General features: G+C 41.9%; 1 protein-coding gene across 1 annotated transcript in view; it reads right to left on the bottom strand.

Moving 5' to 3' along the window:
* SYTL5 (synaptotagmin like 5) overlaps window positions 1-13,556 on the bottom strand; it is a 77,831-nt gene extending 64,275 nt beyond the window's left edge. The window contains exon 1 of the mRNA XM_062624093.1: window positions 13,082-13,556. The gene's annotated coding sequence lies outside the window, so the exon portion shown is untranslated. The remainder of the gene's footprint in view (window positions 1-13,081) is intronic.
* Between the last annotated feature and the right edge of the window lie 1,582 nt (window positions 13,557-15,138).

Genomic DNA, 15,138 nt, shown 5'->3' with positions numbered 1-15,138 from the left:
AGGTCAAACACAGTATGAATTCAAACACTTGCAGAGACACCACAGGATGCAGAGTTTTTTCCATATAACACCCTCAGTGAGGTTTCCTGTCATAAGGAAATATGTGGTGTTCAAGCAGGGAACACCACTCTCCTAAACAACAACAACACAATTTTAAGCTTTCCTTGAATCAAATTAGGGCTTGGACACTTTCTTTGGTGTGTAGCAAGGGGAAAAGAAAAGGGGTTCAGGTTGCAATGTACTGTCCTATGACGAGTACCAATCTTTGGAGCACCAAACTTTATAACCGAGACACGGTAAACTAACTTTGATATATTTTGGCCATGTTGCACAGTAAATTCGTTAAACTAAAAAACAAATACATTTAAACTTTAATTACACTACAGTAATGATGCTTAATCTGTGGAAAGTGAGTGGATGGTCCATCTCGACTATATAGTTCAACACTGCCAGCAGTACACCAAAGGGCTGAGTGCACAAAGATACTGAAGTTCAAGCAGCTGCAAAAATAAATGAAAAACTTTGCAGGGCTGGTGTGCATGAAGAGTGGCAGTGATATATTTTTACTTTTTTCTTGCTACAATAGGATTTGAATGTCCCGCTGCTGCAATGGGCTATGGGCACTACAGAAAACCTTAGGGGACAACGCTTCTTTAGTTTCACATGCATTGGTACAAAAAGTTATCCCAAAATGCACTCCATTATGTTCATGAAAATCCAAACTGAAGTTAAGCCTCATATGCAAGGCTTATGCACTCACAATTCTTCCAGTATCACTTACAAAAATAAATAAAATAAAAAAAAAAAATCACATTTTCTGCATGTAGCTTGAATGCAAATGCAATATGAACTCCCACAAAAAGAAATTAAGTTGCTTCTCTATAGCCATGACCTAATTTCTCAACAGCAGAAATCTTTTTGGAGAGAGATTTTACCATCAGAGATGCAGACCTGTCAAATCTCATCTACAAGATTCATTCAACTCCCACCTTAGGCTCCCTTATTATTACGTCTCCTTCATAGCAACACAAGTGCTTTCCCCCAGTTTGGGAACTTGCATGAACAAATGTGGCTGGACAGCTCATCACACACCTGGCAGATGAGATAATAGGGGAGCATAAAACCTACTGTGCTGCACCACAACTTAGCATCTCTGCTGGTCGTAACCCACTAGGAAGCCCAGTCCCCAGGTATAGTTTCCTTGTGCAGATCCAATCCTTCCAAATGACCTGATGCGCATAGGAAGCATCAATCTCATAGCTGAAGGCAGAGGTATGTGTACCTGTGACATGACAACAGGCAAGCCTGCACATCAGAAGAGAAAGCAGTGGTTTGGAGACAGCCTGGGCCAAGGACACCTTGCATACAAGCGAGTAACATGTGATTTGCTTCACCAGGCCAGACTAGCATCTTGCTGGAATTGTAGGCAGATCAAGGAGAGGCTGTCTCTCGCTAATCACCATGGAGCTGGACGGGAGATGATCTCACCCATGGAATGTTTGTCAAAGTACAAGTTTGATAAAGACTCACTAGAGCTACTAAATACATAAAGACAGAAATTTCCCAAGGGTCAAATGTGGCCCAATTTGGGGGAATTGAAAAAAAAAAGCCATAAAATACAATACAAAATGAAAAATATCCTATGTGCAATAAATACTGGGCAACCTGATCTATAAGAATTGTGGGTTATGCCACTTATATCCAAATTAACTAATTCCATCCAAAATTGTTTTGTAACAATGGTTAGAGGAAAAATAAAAAACTACTTGTCACCCTTACCACAAGGTAGGGTCTTTCAAGACTTCTTCATAAACATCTGCGTCATCCCTGAAGCAATGAAATTTATGTTTCTGGAATAGCTGAAACTATTTGCTTAGCAAAAAGAAGTAACACCACACACCAAAACAAATAATTTATTTAATTACTTTCTTGTCTAAGTCAATAACTGCAAACAGTTTAAAAGTTAATTGAATGAGTGGATCTAGAAAGCAAGATGCTGAAAGCTAAGACTAATACACTGGAGTATCAATATAGAAATAACTCCATTCAGGAGATTTCACAAAATTTAGAAAGCTTGCTTTGATTTTTAGACTACTATCAGGTCTATTAATTGCCATAGTCCAGACTCAAACTTAACTGAGGAAGCATGGGGCACTGGTTCCATTTAGTTATAGAGAACCATGGGGAGGAAAATGAAAGTATTATTTGATATTTGCCCCATTCCTTCTGTTCTTTCATAGTCAGAAACACCAGCCTCATTGGACCCTTTGTTTGTTTGGGTTTTTTTTTACCTAATGTGAGTTACTCTTAGGCTTTGCTTTCAGTCAACATGAAGAACTGCACTAGCACAGGTCATGAAACCCCACTGCAAAATATCATGGTTAATGACTGTAAACCTTAAATGCTATTCTGCTGTTTTCAGCTTGGCTGACTGCTCTCCTTCAGTAAGTGTATAAACTTTCTTCTTTTTTTTGGGTCACAGCTTCCTCTCCCCTCCACGAGGTCTCCAGACACATACGTTCTCACAGCCTTTTAGCGTGGGGAAGGCATAACAGTATTTTGGTGAAGTAGTCACTCTGTCCTTAGTGCTATACTAGAATAAAAGAGTGAAGAACTACTACATGGGGGTTGGAAAAAGGACTTTAAGGGTGAAATAATTAGAACTGTGAAAAACTATCTGGTTTTGTTAGAGTTTCAGGCATTTAATTTCTTTGTTTCAGCCATCGTGACTGCAACAATCATTCTGTTCAAACTTGCTCTAGAATAAAACCTACTCAAACCCATTCAATACAGATTTTGTTCCAATGCAAAAGTACCACAAACCTTGGAAAGCCTACTTTGATTTTCAAGCTTGTCATTAAAATTGCCCCCATGAATATCTGCAAATCTCAGCTTCACATGATTTGAGTTTTCATAGAAGACTGAGAACTACCAGCCTTCAGTTCTCCTACCAGCCTCCAGCAGATTTCCAGATGCACAGGGGTGTGCATATACAAGTTGAGTGTCCATGTGTGTGAGGAATTTAACCATATGAATTTGTGTCTGGAAGGACACTAAAAGGACTCCCCCCCATCCACTGTACTAGGCATAATCCTTCATAAGAACAAAGCCCCCAGTTTAAACTACTTTAAATACAGGGATCCAGCTCTTCTGTTAATATAAACAGATACAGCTTTGTTGAAGGTAAAAGAATTGTCTTCATATTGTTCAGTTGAGTTCAATTTGGTGAAGCTCCATTCTTAGTTTCCCTCAAACTCAACATTTCAATGCAATGTTTTATTACAATGGTTAGAGGGGGGAAAAAAAAGGTCTCCTCAGGTAGCCAGAGATTTGCAATAAACCAGCACAATCCCTAGGCACATTACAGCATACTCTCCCTCTGGCAGCATCACTGGGCACCTTTTCAGCTAAAAAGCATAGTTGGTAAAACTTCCGTTTATTTCTAGAGAATCCTGGACATCAAGTACTGGACAGCATTTCATTATGACACTATCGTGATCATTACTGTTCAGCTGCTTCTATACATTGTCTCATACCTTCCATTTACATTTCTTTATATGATAGGCTTTCAGTTGAAGAAGTCAGCCTCTACTACTGAAAAGCATACTGTTGCAGTGCAACAAAACCTAGAAGCAGAAAGCCACAATTGTACTGTGCTGTGTATTTATGAACAAACATCTTCAAACCCCAGCAAGTATTAACCAGACGTGTACCCATAGTAAGTCAGGTGGATCAACACTGTGGAATTCCTTAAATAATAATAGAAAACTTGTAATGTATTAATAGTCAATGCAAAGAATATGGTCATTGTCCCTTAATTTAAGGATGCATAAATTTCATAACAGTAACTGGCAGCTGGCTAATTCAGAAACATTTGCCTGAATGCCGACTCTGATCAACTGAAACTCTCCTTGATTTTAGGGAGCCATGCACTCAGCCCATTTTCTTTTTACCATATCCATATACACCAGTAAACAAAGAATATCGTACCACAGGGAGGACACTTTAATATTGGAAGTATTTTCCAGTCTTATTTTAAAATATTCTTTCAAAACAGCAAGCTTCTGTCTATGCTGTGTAGTTTTTATAACGAACCACAAGCTTCTTAGGTATACAAGGTCCTTCGAAACTAAACAAATGCAGTGGAAGGCGAAAAGAAACCCTTTCTAAACCCCAAAACACAGACTGTTAATTGTCACTGGCCTCCTGCTTACTCTCTCCTGCCCCTTGAGGCAGGATATTACATAATTCTTTTGCTGCTGCTTTTTTTAGTTAAACATTGCTATTTAGGTATGTATGTTAGTATTGCATTAAAAGAAAGCACTTTACAATCGTATAAAAGGATGCCAGAATCATTTATCTCTAGGAACACAAACATAACACTTTTAAGACCTCATATATGTATTTTTAGGGCTTTCCTTCCCAAAATGCTTTCCAAGAACATGCTAACAATGCTGAAAAAAGAATACTTGCCATGTATTTTATCCTTTATGATTTACAGGTCTTCCCCAGCAAACAATCAAAAAAGTGCCAAGATAACAATGGGGCACCTTACACTGATGAAAGGCTCAAGAATATTTGCAGTAATGGAAAGAAAGCTTTCAGCCTTCTCTCATATGATTTATGCATTAATAGCTGAGCATTGCTTCATTGCCATCCTCAAGCATAACTGAACACCTTTGCATTGTTATCTAACAAAAAATTCTGTTTGTGAATCAACTTGAGAGATTTTTCTATGCATATGTACATACATGTATTATTTTTTCTTGGATAAAGCTACAGCTTTCATACTATACAGGCTACAGTTAAACTCTGATGTTGAACTTCTGATTGTCTTATGTCTTGACCCATTTCATTCTTGTTTTCTCCCTCTGAAGTCAAAGTGATATGATTGAGCAGCCCGAGGGCATGCAATAGACCCCAGCGTGTTCTCTGCTGACCATCACTGCATTTTCACCTGATGCAATGAAGCAACAGGAGGGACACAGAACTCTGAACCCAAAAGAGGAAAACCACTGTAATTTTTCCTCTGCCTTCAGCTTGCACTTACCCAAGTGAAAAGCATCTCCACTGTAAAACCAGTGACGACAGTAACACAAGCAACTCCACTCCAGTTAGCGATCCCTGTATTAACACCAGTTATTTTTGTAATGTGAATTCCCCATCAACAAAACAATGTCACATTCCCAGTTACATGAGGCTACCACGTGATGAAACATTATTGTCCTGGTTTAACCCCAGCTGGTAACTACATACCACACAGCCACCTGCCCACTCCCCACTGCTTACCCCAGTGGGATAGGAAAGATAACTGGAAAAAGTTGAAAGTTGGGGGTTAAGAGCAGCTTAATAACTAAAATAAGGTAAAAACTGATAATAGCAGAAATGAACAGGGAGATAATAAAAAAAAAAAAAGAGAGGAATAAAACCCAAACAACCTAAGTGGTGCACACTGCAATTGCCACCACAGACTGATGTCCAGCCTGCCCCCAAGCAGTGATCAGCAGCTCCCAGCCAACTTCCCTCAGTTTCTATACTGAGCATTACATGCTGTGCTAGTTCAGGTCAGCTGTCCTGTCTGTGCTTCCTCCCAGCCTCCTGTGCCCCTCTTCACTGGCAAAGCATGAGAGACTGAAAAGTCCTTGATTTAGAGTAAGCACTACTCAGCGACAGCTAAAACACTGGTGTGTTATCAACCCTATTCTCACACCAAATTCAAAAAACACAGCATTGTACCAGCTCCTAGCAAGAAAATTAACTCTATTCCAGACAATAAGCAGGGCAGTTATTGTGCTCCTCTTGCTATTCCTCTCCTTCTGAAACATCACAGTGGAAAACATCAGCCTGGTTACCCCATCATTAACAAGAACCAGAAGGTAAAAAAAAGGCTTGCTTTTTTTTTTTTTTGAGAATTTCAAAAATAAAGGCAGTTTCAAAAAAGTGGAAGTTTACACATCAGGTATTGCCTACTTCAGAGCAGACTTGGAAAGACTGTATAACATAAGAAGACAAAGAGTATCAGATAAGACCTTGATTTCTTCTGGCTTTTGAGTATGGGGCCATAAAACCCACAAGTACTTACACTAAACTGTTCCACCATAAACAGACTGTGTAAAGTTCTCTCTATTTTTAATTATGGGGGTTCAAATTTAAGATCAGCTGTTTGCCTAATAGGGATACAAGTTAACACACACACTCCCCAGACAAACCTGCAATCTATGCTGTATTGTCTGATGGCTGTGGTTTTGGCATCAAATGAGATATGACACTGCCCAGATTTAAGGTTAAGAAACAGTTGCTGCTTTTCTAACATTACTTTTTCAATTAAAGGAAGAAAGACCAGGCTAATAAAACATTACTTGTGCTATTGCTATGTATTTTTTATGGATGTAGCGAGTCTCTGAATTGATCCGCAGTATGTTTAAAATTAATGAAATTAATCTGCCTCTAGTAATCACACTGATGTAGATCAATCTCATCAGAGCCAACAGAGAAAAAGAGCAATCTTCAGAAGGTGGCAAACTGTTCAGGAAACAGTGCTACACCAATTCCTGAGAACCAGAGATGTAAAAGCACCAAATGTTTCTAAATAAGCCCAAGGCTTAACTTCTTTCTGAAAAGCGATGAACTTAAAAAACAGTACCTTGTGACTGATTCATAAGTTTTACTACTGGATTCACACAGGCAGGTGAACGGTAACTAAGTTTCCTCTTCTCACCCAAGAAAGACACTCTTACCGGAACACTGTACAAAGCATAAGCATGATTCCATCCAGGCGTGTGCATGGACAGTGGGTTGGCATTGCCCAGGCTACTGTAGATGACCATCTATAATCACCACTACAGATGGTCAACTAAAACCATCTGTAATCTCACTGGAAGCTGAAGGATATTGAGAGTGAACTCAAATCCTTTAGAACATTGATTTTCCCTGGTTTTCCTCAATACCGAAGTTTACTCTTGTCCTGGGTTCAGCAGTAGCAGTCATTTTTCCCCTTCTTGGTAGCTGGTGCAGTGCAGTGTTTTGACTTTCAGCTCGGGAACAGAGCTGATAACAAGCGATGTTTTGGTTTGGCCAAGGACTTTGTGAGCCTCATGCTCTGCCAGGGAGGAGGGGGAGCCAGGAGGAAGCAGAGACAGGACACCTGACCCAAGTTAGCCAAAGAGGTATTCCATACCACAGCACGTCATGCCCAGGATGTGACTGGGAGTTAGCCGGAAGGGCTGGGAGTCTGCAGGGTTGGAGGAGGTATCGGTCAGAGCTTGGTCGGGCTGGGGGGTCGAGTTATCGGTCGGCTGGTGGTGAGATGATGTATTCTCTTCCCTTGTTATTTCCTTTATCATTATTATCACTGGTGGTAGCAGTAGTGATTTGTGTTATACCTTAGTTACTAAACTGTTCTTATCTCAACCCGTGGGAGTTGCATTCTTTTCGATTCTCCTCTCCATCCCTCCGGGAGTATGAGCGAACGAATTACCTGACTGAGTTTAAACCACAACAACTCTGAAAAAATACACTGGAAATACCTGTGGCCATCATCAAAACTAGTAAGAAGGCTTTTGCAGGTATCAATGGTTCATGCCCTTTGCTAAGCCTGAAGCTGAATGCTTAATTGCTTTTACTTCCACAGTCTTCTCATAGTTGGAAAAATGGTGTGGCAAGCTAATATTAAAATGTTCATACAAAATTGAAATTATGAGCTCACTTATGATTAATCTGGATATAAACAATATTAAATCGATTATTTTAACACTTAATTGAGAATGTGCAATTTAAAAACTCATATCCCACAAATCATTTTGACATTTGCTCCCTTCCACAATAGAAATGAAATTTCATCAGCAAGATCATGGTTTAAAGTGATTTCAGAGCAAACTGCAAATTCCTGCCAAACCAGAGATCGTCCCATAAAAATGGGTATCTTAAGAAAAAGTTTGATCAAGAGGGACTTGTACCTATTCATGGACGATATTGTTTACACATTTTCCTTAAAGATTCTCACAATTATAACCAGAACAACCCCCTGCCTAAAGACATTTGGGAAAATCCAAAGGAATATTATTTCTAGTGTAAAATGCTGATGGCCCAAATACTGGGAGAATACATAGCTAAATTCATCTAATTGGCCTCTAATCAAGTTCTGCACTTAGAGAGGCCAAAGCCGGACAAGCATATGCTAATGAAAGCACATGGCTTACAAACATACCAGCAGCACTATGGCACGCAGAATCCCTCACACCCATCTTCCAGAACACTCCTTACTCACACCAGCACTAGCCAGATGACACTTGTGTTTACACAGGTTACTCATACTTCTCCACCTTTCTTTGCTGCCATAATCATTTCACAGAAGAAACAGGAAAAAAATACAAGGAGGTACAGCTTTCTCCCTTAATAGTTTTCAGTCTTAACTAATAAATCATTATGCTCCAGTACACTGTTTTTCTTCTCCTAACTGCATCCTGATTATCCATATTGTTCTGACAGTGAGGGTTCTAAAACTAGAGAGGGTTAAAAACAACAGTCCCATTAAAAACTTAGCTACAGCTTCATTATTTTGCTCCCCCCTAAAACGTAGCATTGGTAATAACCATGAAGAGGGCTCTAATCTGGATAAAGATGCCAACAGTTAATAGGTATTTTCCCTACTTAAGGGAATTAGACTTTCCCTACATCTACTTAAAATGTACCTGCAGAGCAAAGGTATAGAAATACTCCTGGAAAGAAATATATATTTGTACTTTAACTCCAGAGCATGACAAAAGTCAAAGCAGCTGTTTTATAGCTGGCAACTGTGAAAAATGATACAGAAACAACAGCTGGTGTAGAAAAAGCTGTTAGGAAAAGCACCTTACGCAATGCAACATTTCACTGCAGGCAGCTGTACTGCGATTTTTTACTATGAATCTCCAATGTAAAACCCAAATATGTTTCAAATCCGTGTTTCAAGAATACTTACTTTCTTCATATTCCAGTCTTCCGGATTACTTTACATAAGATGAAACTTCCCCACAACATAACAACATAACTCTCATGTTCTCGCCTGTCCATGTTAACATGCTCCAGAATCATAGAACAGTTTGGGCTGGAAGAGACCTTCAAACGTCATCTAGTTCAACCCCCTGCAATGAGCAGGGACATCTTCAACCAGATCAGGTTGCTCAGAACCACATCCAGCCTGGCCTTTAATGTCTCCAGGGATGGTGCATCTACCGCTTCTCTGGGCAGCCTGTGACAGTGTTTTACCACCTCACTGTAAAAAATTTCTTCCTCACATACAGCCTGAATCACCCCTCTCTTAGTTTAAAACCATTACCCCTCATCCTATCTTAACAGGGCCTGCTAAAATGTCTCTCCCCATCTTTCTTATAGACCCCTTTTAAGAACCAAAAGGCCGCAATAAGGTCTCCCCAGAGTCTTCTCCATGCTGCACAACCCCAACTTTCTCAATTCGGTTAGTACTACTGCTGCCCTAATCCCTATAGTGAATGGATGTTAAATTCCTACACAGTATCACTATTTAATTGAATGTTTGGCATGTTTCTCTTAGTCTTCTGAAGTCACGTGTGTATAAACACCTGTCATTCTTGTCATCATTAGCCTATTTATTATCTTAAGCAGGTTTAATATTGAGAGAATGGGAATTCAGTTCCTCATTTCCTCCATTTTTGTCTTCCCCAACCCATCAGGCAGTAGGGATTTTGTGTAAAGGTTCAGGAAAAGGAATGAGGCTTTTAGGAACAATATTAAGTACATCTCCTCCCAAGCCTGACATTTTCTACAGCTCTGCAATGCCTCCAGAAGTAAGGCAACAAGCTCAGATTCAACTTATATACAACTGATCAAAAAGCCATCAGCTGTGCCATGCTGTAACATAAAATGAAAAATACCATCTCCAAATGACAAATGGCTTGCTTTCAAACAGTGCTTTCTCCCAAAAGTCTGTCTAATAGCAGAATCCTTAGAAAAAACTTTCCTGTGGTCATGGACATTTGCTTCCACAGTATTCAGAAATACTCCACAAGTTCCATAGCATACATATAGAAAAACGAAACAAACCATATTTCCTTCAAGTTTCACTCTCCTGTTCAACCCCTGTAAATGCATTGGTGCTGTATACAATTCCTGCATTGTCCCCATCACTGTAATAAGTCATAGAAAAACCTGGGGACATTATGCTGTGGACATGTTTTCAGCCCATCTGCTGACAATTGTTACCTCCACAGCTTGCTAGGCTGTACAGGTAAAAAGGTATTAATCCAAATGTTCTAATCCAGAGACCCATTGGAGAGACACTAATAAATTCAGCTCCCTTTAGATTACAAGTTATCCCAACACATAATGCAATTACACCTAAATGCAGTCTTTCTCACATGAAGTGGCTGTGGTGAGGGGTAGTACTTCACAAACAAAGCAATGATAAATTCATCTGGAACCAAACCAGAGCTACTGAAAGAGAACTTGTATGTCACCAACAAGATGCACTAAAGTGAAGACACAGAACAACTGTCTCAAATAAATAAATAAAATGCTCATTTAAGGAAATTATTAATACTCATTTGCAGAACACAGTACAAACCACAACTGAATTTTGTTTCTTTTCTGATATCCATTTATGTTTCTAAGCAATACAAAAAGCATACCAAGGGAAAAGTTACAGTGCAAAAAAAAAGGTACAGATTAGGGTAATCGAATTATGAAGAAATTCCAGTGCAGGCTGAGGTAAAGATAAAAAAACAGACCCATTCAGCTCCCAAGCAATTGACTGCTCTGGAGCTGTGCCTCAGCATACAGAAAGCCACACAGAATGGGGCCACTCAATCACACCCAGACCAAGATCCAAGCTTAAAAAGATGGTTTCGTTTTGTTGGGGTTTTTTGGGTTTTTTTTTTGGTTTTTTTTTGGTTTTTTTTTACAGCAGAGCCAGGCTGTTTGGAACAGGAAGAAGGCAGAAAGCTTCACTGGTGTATATTATATATATGTTATGTGCACTGGTATACATTGTGTATATATGTTTATATGGTCCTTCTATATAAGTAGATGAGAAAAACTAGTCTAAAGATCCAAAAAGAAACATGCACATATCAGCTTCCTGTGCCTACCACAAATAAACCTCTTACCCTTGGACTCAAATTCAAACCCGCACTGTTCCTCCAGGTCTGCTCTTCCAGCTGTTCCTACCTAGTCTGCTTTCCTAAGTTTCCAGGTTCTGGGACAACACATCAGCACACTCATCCCTGATAGGAAGGAAGTCTGATTGGAAGGCAGAGTAAATTAGGGAAGGCAAGAACAACAAATATCTGGGAAACAAACTGGTCAGTCACAGAGTAATCCTGCACTGCAGCTATCTTCAGCTGTCACTTTATCAAATGGATTTCCTTCCTCCCTCCTACCCCACAAGACCAAATGTTTTACTAACAGACAGTAGTTAATAATCAGGTTTAGTCTCTCTTGATAAGGAGATTTTGAGAACATTATGTAATAAGAACATGTTTTACAGATAGGCAAACAACTGTAACATCACACTGAAAATTGTTTAATGAGATACTTCATACCTACTGTTTTTCCACTCTAAAAAATACAGCTAGAATTCAAAATTCACAATGAACTTTAGTTAAATAAACATTTCTCCATCCCAAAAGAGCGTAAGGTTTCAACTACCATGAATTCATGCTAGGAAGTATTTCTCAAGGGCAAACATAGTGCTGAAGACAGATTAGAAACGTTAACATGCTAAATCGCTTCAAATGTTTAAATACACTGGAAACCATACCCATACCTCCAGCCTTACAAATCACATTCCTCAAACCTTACACAGATCTATGAATAGCAGCCCTCATCACAACTCTCACCTTCCAGATCTTCATTAAAATCACTTAGATGCAAAACAGAAGTACAGAGACCCCTGGATCTAATGGCATTTGGGGAATTATTTGTATTAGAGATAGACATAAAAACACATAGCCAAAAGCTAACTATTCATATCATAGAACAGCCTGGGCTGAAAGAAACCTTAAAGATCACATAGTTCCAATCCCCATGCCATGGGCAGGGACACCTTCCCATACACCAGGTTGCTCAAAGCTCCATGCAACCTGGCCTTGGAACACTTACAGGGATGGGGCAGCCACAGCTTCTCTGAGCAATGTGTGCCAGTGCCTCACCACTCTGACAGTGAAGAATTTCTTCCTTATATATGATCTAGATCTCCCCTCTTTCAGTTTAAAGCCATTTTCCTCCTGTCCCGTCACTACCTGCCTTCTTAAAAGTCTCTCTCCAAATTTCTTGTAGGCCTCCTTTAGGCACTGGGAGAGTGCTGTAAGGTCTCCCCAGAGCCTTCTCTTCTCCAGGCTGAACAAGCCCAGCCCTCTCAGCCTGTCTTTATAGGAGAGGTGCTCCAGCCCTCCGATCATCTTCGTGGCTCTCCTCTGGACTCACCCCAATGCTCATGTGCCTCTTGTGTTGGGAGCTCAGAGCTGAACATAGTACTGCAGGTGGAGTCTAACGAGAGAGGAATAGAGGGGCAGGATCACCTCCTTCATTCTGCTGGTCACATTGCTTTTGATGCAGCCCAGGATACGTTTGGCTTTCTGGGCTGCAAGTACACACTGCTGGCTCACGTTGAGCTTCTCATCTATCAAGGCCCCAAGTCCTTCTCCTCAGCACTGCTCTCAATATTACAGAGCCTTTTTCACTAAGAAATTTAGGGCAGCAAAGAGATAGAAAGAGAGGATACATGGAAAGTGAACTCTCAGAGAAGACACAGCTTTCCTAATTACACTCCTAATAGATGCAATCAGGTTTCATTGTGATCACCTGTTTCAGCCTCCCTTACCTATAGTCCATAAGATTTCCCCATACTAAGTCCTGTTAAAAACAGACCTGTCTTTAGGGGGAAAAAAAAAAAAAAAAGAAAAAAAATGTTTTTTTAATGATGAAAAACTTGAAGAACTTATTAGCCTAATGAGCGATGTTATTTTAAAAAACAGCACCCTCTAGTCTCAGGATGTCCAACTACAAATTTCCAACACTGCAAGGTGCTAAAACTTTTCTCTCTTGAGTAAAGGGGCCCATTCCCCACCTTGACATTTCTAGGCAATGATCCAATCACTTCTTTCTTTTAGATCTGCCCAAGACAATATATGCTCTGAGTGGCTTTACAGCAAAGGGCACTTAAATGTTTTATCTACTGCAGTGAGCTGCACCCACACACACAAATCTCCCACCTGAAGCTCATACAGCAAAACAGTAACCCTTGTGCACCTCATAGGTAATCTCCCCACCTGGTCCTCTATGTTCTCAGTCACATAAAGGGCTACTCCCTCTATGACTGCTCATCACCCCGACCTCCCTCAAGGCTTTCCAAAAATCAGTAACTCTGGGGTGCAGAATCCCCAACTAACTGTTCCCTTGCGCTGTAACTCCACACTTGGTATGCTGAAATGCATATTGGCTAGCTGCACTTCAGTAACTACCTAGTAACCAAAACTACTTTATATGAGCGGTTCTCAGTCTCCATCATTTGCTTCTTTGTATAGTCATATACTGAAATGTTACACATAATTGCGTGTAGTAACAAGTAGACTATATTTTTTAAAGCAAAAACACGGAAAAAAAAATTAAGGCAGCATACAACAAAAGCTGATGTTCACTGGAGCACCACAGAGCCACTCACCTCTTCAGAGACGGCCAGTTGAGCACCCGTCCTTACCATCCCTTCCACCTCACAGTGACCACACGCGGCATCACTGACGGGCGGGATCCACCACCTTCAATTTTCAGAGTAAAGTAGGGTAAAAAAAAGCATTAAAAAAATAAAACCTAATCGAACATGCCGGCACCTCCCGCCAGGTTATCGAGGCCAGAAGCACCTCTCGGGGGATGGGGGACAGACCCGGGCTAGCTCAGCCCCTCCGGCGGGACAAGCCCAGCGCGCTAGCGGCTCTCGCTCTCCACCGGGACTGCGCTATCTGCTCCCCCTCGAGTTCTTCTCTCGTGAAGGGGTGCTGGAAGAAAACCCTGTAAGAAAGAGGGACTTACCAGGAACCTCGTCAGGAGAGGAAAACCACGCACAAGCAGCTGCATCGCCGCCGCGGCGGCTGAGGGCTGCTGATGTCAACTCCGCAGCTCGGTAGAGCAGGGAGGCGACGTCCCGCTCTCGCTGCCGCGAGTCTCTCAACTGCTGGCTCAGACAGGGAGCAGGCACACACACACCAGAACGTGTGTACAGGCAGACTCCTCCTAACGCCTGCAGGTGTAGCCCTACGGCTCCCAGCCTCACCCCGCTCCCCGCAGGCCACAAGCTGCCACTGCGCCCGGGAGGACAGGAAGCGCCCGGGGGTGGCCCTCCTCCCCTTTCTTTCCCTTCCCTTCCCCTCCCCTCCTGGGGCGTCCCCCGTACCTCTCGGGACGCTGCTGGGCAAGCCTCACCGCCGCTCCCCAGCGCCTCTCGCCGGCGAGAAACGGCCGGGGCTGGGGATGCGGGACAGCAGCTAAGAACGCCACCGCGGTCCCGCTGTGCAGAGAGTGGGGCGGAGTCACTCGCGGAGCAGGGTCGGGCCGGGGCTTTCCACACCGGCTCCTCTCCGCTCCTCTGGGCGCATCGGGATGAGGGCCTGCCCGCCTGGGATCCCCGCTGTGGGGAGAAGTGGGTCTGCCCTCCCGATGTGGCTGGGGAGTGGTGCGCACCCCGCGGCGGGAGAGCAGTCCTCCTGGTTATTGTCGTCTCCTCGTTTTTATTTGCTGGGAGGCAGCAGCTCTGGAGGCGGCTCGGTGGTTTCTCAGAAGGGGCTTGAAAGCGGGGAGAAAGGTATTTACAGCTTTACAACTTTTCAACCTTTAGTAACTAGTAGCTGTGTCCTGTGCACTGGGTGAGGGAAGCATCTAAAAGGTGAACGAGTGGAGAAGTGTATAATAAAAGGCATTCTCAGAATCATAGACTGATTTGGGTTGTGAGGGACCTTAAAGACCATCTAATTCTAATGACTTGTCACTGGACCAGGTCGTTCAAAGCCCTGTCCAACCTGGCCTTGGAACACTTACAGGGATGGGGCAGCCACAGCTTCTCTGGAAACCCGTGCCTTTGCCTCACCACCCTCATAGTGAACAATTTCTTCATAATATCTAATCTAAATCTAC

This window comes from Pezoporus occidentalis, unplaced genomic scaffold, assembly GCF_034315485.1.
Source record: "Pezoporus occidentalis ecotype Australia unplaced genomic scaffold, CSIRO_AGI_Poc_V1 ctg261, whole genome shotgun sequence".
NCBI classification, from domain to species: Eukaryota; Metazoa; Chordata; class Aves; order Psittaciformes; family Psittacidae; genus Pezoporus; species Pezoporus occidentalis.
This window is presented reverse-complemented; position numbering and strand designations above follow the sequence as displayed.